This window comes from Microtus pennsylvanicus, chromosome X, assembly GCF_037038515.1.
Source record: "Microtus pennsylvanicus isolate mMicPen1 chromosome X, mMicPen1.hap1, whole genome shotgun sequence".
NCBI lineage: Eukaryota > Metazoa > Chordata > Mammalia > Rodentia > Cricetidae > Microtus > Microtus pennsylvanicus.
In genome coordinates this window covers 42,620,160-42,625,134 of record NC_134601.1, presented here as the reverse complement: position 1 = coordinate 42,625,134, position 4,975 = coordinate 42,620,160, and the positions used below count along the sequence as shown (strand labels likewise).

At 44.9% G+C, this 4,975-nt stretch overlaps 1 pseudogene; it reads right to left on the bottom strand.

Moving 5' to 3' along the window:
- Nucleotides 1-201: 201 nt before the first annotated feature.
- LOC142840316 (E3 ubiquitin-protein ligase RLIM pseudogene) lies at nt 202-4,552 on the bottom strand (annotated as a pseudogene).
- Nucleotides 4,553-4,975: the final 423 nt, after the last annotated feature.

Below are 4,975 nucleotides of genomic sequence, written 5' to 3'. Positions count from 1 at the left end.
CATGCACATCATATCTGAAATATTCTTTCTATCCTGAAAGAGAAACTAGAGAAAAGACACAATTCCCTCAGAAAGCAATGACTCGATGCAGGTTGTGACTTTATATTAAAGCTCCGTGCGAAAACATGGAGATAAAGGAAGCGACTTCCATTTGCCGGTCACTATTCCAGCAACACAGCTTCTTCGAGAGTTCTGTTCTCATTAAACAGCCCTATGTCTGTTCCAGGAAGAAAAGACAAAGCTGCGACAAATGGGACAGGTGTTATTCTCCGATAACCAGCTGTCGATGCAGTGGACATGGTACTCATGGGAGTAAGGTAGCACACAAAGTTTGTCGCCTTCCGTATATTCAGGAATGCAAATAGTACAAGTCTTCAATGCATCATTTTCACCAAAATTTCTCATTGCCAAGTTATTAATCTGGACATTGGTGGGTCCTCTAGTTAGGGGGTTGTCATTAAAGGGGTAAAGTCGGGTTGCTTCAATACCTCCTTCAAACATCTGTGAGATACTTTCTGAATATTCATCAATGGAACTGGAGCCAGGGTTGTAGTTGGGGAAGGAAGCAGAGTTGTTACCACCAGAGCTCCCTCTTCCACTCCATGGAAGCTCACCAAAAGCTGTTGTTCTCTGCCTTAACCTGGTTTGAATCGGAAGAGATGTAGTTTCCCTTGATCCACTACTGGAGATTGTAAGAGTGGAAAACCTGGGAGTACTCGCAGAGGTTCTCCCAGCTGCACGTTCAGAAAGTGTAAAGGTGCCTATAAAACCTCCAGGGTCACTTTCATAAGTGACCGTGTTGTTTGGGATCTGAGACCTTGACCGAGTTCTGCTAGCTATGCTATCCCTCTGCCGGTCTTCTGCCAGCAGAACTCTTCTGACTTGAAGGTCTCTGGTTGGAGGTCTTTGACCAGATCCTGCCGCTTCACCATTGGTATCTGTGTCTGAAGAGCTTGTCCCTTGAGTGGCAGAATTTCTTGACCCAGCCGCCACAAAACGACCTGTACCTAGCAACTCAGGTCTCAAAGTCCCATGGTGAAGGGCTCTAGAACCACCCTCGATCTCGTTTACCAAAGGCTGCTCAAAAGTCTGAGATGAGATGCTATGATGAGAACTTGGTGGAATTTCATTTGCTGGGTGCAGAGAAGACCTACTTCTTTCAGCTCTGGCTCTGGTTCTTCGCTGGTGTTCTGGTTTCGGGCTTCTTGCCCTCCTCCGACCTCTGGTGGATGGCACATCTGTTAATGCTTCAGCAGAACTGTGTTCTGACCTAGGTGTTGTGGCAGATGATGTCTCAGATGCTGAATTTTCCACTTGCCTTTGGACGCTGCGATCCATGTTTTCTACACTAAGACGTGTAGCAGATGGTTCGTTTTCATTCTCTGAGGTTTGGCTTCCATTATTACTGTTAACATTTGTCTCTAAACTGAATCTGAAATCACCACTGTTTGGATTAGTGTGGCTCACTGCCCTCCCGGACTGCTTTCCTCTCTGACCACTTCTTGTTGTATTGCCAGTCTATCTGACAGAGCTAAGCCAATCTATTACGGAGTCACCATTGGACTCGTCCTCTGAAGAGTCTCCATTTTCTTCTGAGCTCTGCGATGGCAGCGGCAGCTGTGGCAGCAGCGGCCACTCTTTAATTTGCTGTAGTCTTCTGAACAGCTCCTCCCCAGTACTTTGACCTGGGGTGCCTAGCAAATTGTTGTCTCTCAGAAGTCGGTAGTCTTCTGCCCTCCGATTATTTACAAATCGATAGAAAGCTTCTTCCCGATCTAAGCGATCCACTTGCCTTCTGCGCTGTGCTGCAGATTGGTCATTTCCTTGATCGCTAGAATCTGAGTTTTCCTTCTTGATGAACAAGTAGACGATTATCTATCTGTTATGACATAGTACTGAAATCCAATCAACTGGACCTTCAGTTTTCTTCGCTAGGCTTCGGGGGTCCGCGCAGGAGGGGACTGGCTGGGCTCTGCCACCTCAGCTGCCTGCCAGGCCGCCTAAGCTCTGCTGAGTGCCTGCCTCCTGCTCTCTAGCCTGCCTCAGAATGCCTGGAAGGGACCCGCCTCTAGCCCAGCGCCTGCCCATTCTGAGACGTCGCTCCAGCAACCATTATCTTCCCCATTGTTACCTAGCAGTGACAGAAATCCACTCAAGATAACTTTTCTTAAAGTCATCCCACATTACCTATTGAATGTATTTCAGGTCCCCTTTCTCAGCTACTCCACAGGACTCAAGAAGTCCTATTCAGAAAGCAGATGATTCAGCCAAATCGTACCAGGTGGGCCTGGGGAAGAGTGACTGGTAGTCCTACTCGTAGGACAAACCCACGCTTCTTGCAAGGCTGGCATCACGCTGGGGAATTTAGTGAGATAGTGACTGCTTCATGATAGGTTGGCATCGCACAGGATGTTCATTGTGCCCTTCCCTAATCACAGTGGCTAGGTGCCATCATGAGAAGGAACAAAGGGGTTGACGTTTGCTACTCTGGTGTCATGAGAACAAGGATTACGTCAGGGAGCCTGAGGACACCCTGCTACAGCTCTCAAGTGTGAGATAGCTGTAGGCACTATGACAGAGAATGGGAAAGCAGATATAGACTTGCTGATCCTTTCAGGTTGGCATCTGATTAGGGTGCTAAGGGGAATGGTGGTTTCTAGCACAGCCCTCCTCCGACCTGATGTCGGCATGAAGTTTGACTTCTAGAGGTACCCCTTTGCCATGCATTTCACAACTGGCAGAATGGAAAACAGAAACTCAAACCCATTGGAACGCTTGATTTCCACAGACCCCTTCCTCCCACACAGCATTCACTGAGGGATGACTTATGAAAACACAGGCCTGGGCCTCCTGCTCAGATCTCATTACTCTCTTTGTTTCCCTTTCCCACTCTTCAAAGTGTTCAGGAGGCTCTGATCAACTTGGTAAGTAGGCTAAGCCCGACATAAACTCTGGAGAAGGTGGAATATGGGAGCACCTGCATAACCCTAAGGCTTGGAAAACAGAGTGTGTGGAGTAGATGCTGTTGCTATACAAAGAAGAGACACTCCCAAAAAAGATGGACATGTTGAAGGCCTGACTCTTGGCTAGTCCGGGATCAGCAGTTTCATAAATGGTAGACAAGGCAAGAGAACTCTATTTAAACACACCACTCTTTGCTCCTAGCATACTTCAATGTAGGGAGACCCAGAAAGAAATCACACACTGATGTAGGTGGGTCTTCTATCTATCTGTTGCTTTCATTGGTTAATTTATAAAGAAAACTGCTTGGCTTGATAGGTCAGAACATAGGTAGGTGGGGAAGACAGAACAGAATGCTGGGAGGAATAAGGCAGTGAGACAGACGCTATAGCTCTCCTCTTCAAGATGGACGCAGGTTAAGATCCTTCCTGGTAAGCCACCACTTCGTGGTTCTACACTCAGTAATAGAAATGGGTTAATCAAGATGTGAGAATTAGCCAGTAAGAGGCAAGATAATTGTAGTTACCCTCTACATTATTTAGACTCCTTGAAATACAATGCTTAGCAAAACTTTTGTTATATGTTTCTTGCTTAATATTGTTTGTTGTTTGTTATTTTATATTTGGTATCTGTTCCTACTGTATATAGTTGTATTGGGTTTAGTTCCATCTTGTTTAGACAAAGAGGGAGATGATGGGGGACTTTAGCCAATCACATGCTGCTTAGTGTGTCCCCTGGGGCCACAGATAGCCAATAAATGCATCCATGTGCTCTAGCTAGCTCTCTTTGTGTTCCTGTTCTCCTTAATCGCTGGAACCCTGGTTTTGTAAGTTTCCTTTCTTCTGTTTATTAAAGCCGAATATTATTTTACATTGGTTTTATTAATTACAACGTCCGATCGACCTTGCCCATAAACAGACAAATGTGATTTAAAAATTAGTTGATCAGAGGAATTAGTATGATGTATTGAGATTTCCTATGCCAGACTTAGTCCATCACTTCTGATTTCAGGTCCCTGCAGCTCCTCAGGGTATAGACAGAATGCAGCCAGATTCTCTGAGAAAATATAAGACAAATGGCATCTATCCTAATTCCTAGTAGAGTCATTTTTCCCCCTTGGAACCTCATGAGCACAGACTTCACTATCTACATTTCTATTGGCATTTTTATGTTCCCATGTCCCACCCATTAAGCTTTACGTACAGTGTTCAAGGACTTCTCTACCCAACAACTCGAAACTCTTTTACATTCCTCCCCTGACCACATTCCTAAGGCCTACAGACTGCAAAGTCACATTTTTAACAATAATGATTCCTACCCTCGTACCAAGGTTCTGGACTTATTTCATTTCTCATTTTCCTGACAAAATACCAGACCAAAGTACCTTCAGTAGACAAGGGCATAATTTGTGCAGGCTTTGGAGCAAATGCAGCCCATCATATTAGGATACCATGGTAGTGACAGTGGCTCCAACTCTTGTGACAGGCTGTTGAGACAGCTCTTTACCCTGTGCCAGTGGCGACGAGGCAGAGAATAATGATGCTCTCAGTTTGCTTTTTCCTTTTGTCCCATTGACTGGTGCCGCCAACATTCCCCGGGTATATTCCCTGAGAGCTGTCTCTCTAGAAATGTGCTATTCGACTGGCCCAAATTCACTTATGGTGGCAATAAAGATCAACCACAGAAACATAATGAAGACCATATACGTCAACCTTGTCACCAGCATTGTACTAAATGGGAAGAAACTGAAAGCATTTCATTTCGCATAAGAAGGTAAAAAGTCCACTTTCTTCACTCTTATTCAATTCAGGGCTGAAATCTTAGTCAAAGCAGTAAGACAAGAGACAGAAGCCAAAAGAAAACAGAAGTAGTCAAATTACCTCTCAGATTTTGTACTTGAGAGATCCAAAGGAGTCTTAGATATCATAAGCATTTTCGGCACAGTAGCAGAATACCAAATAAACCTATAGAATTAGATGTTTCTCTATATAAATACTGAGCTTACTGAGAGAGA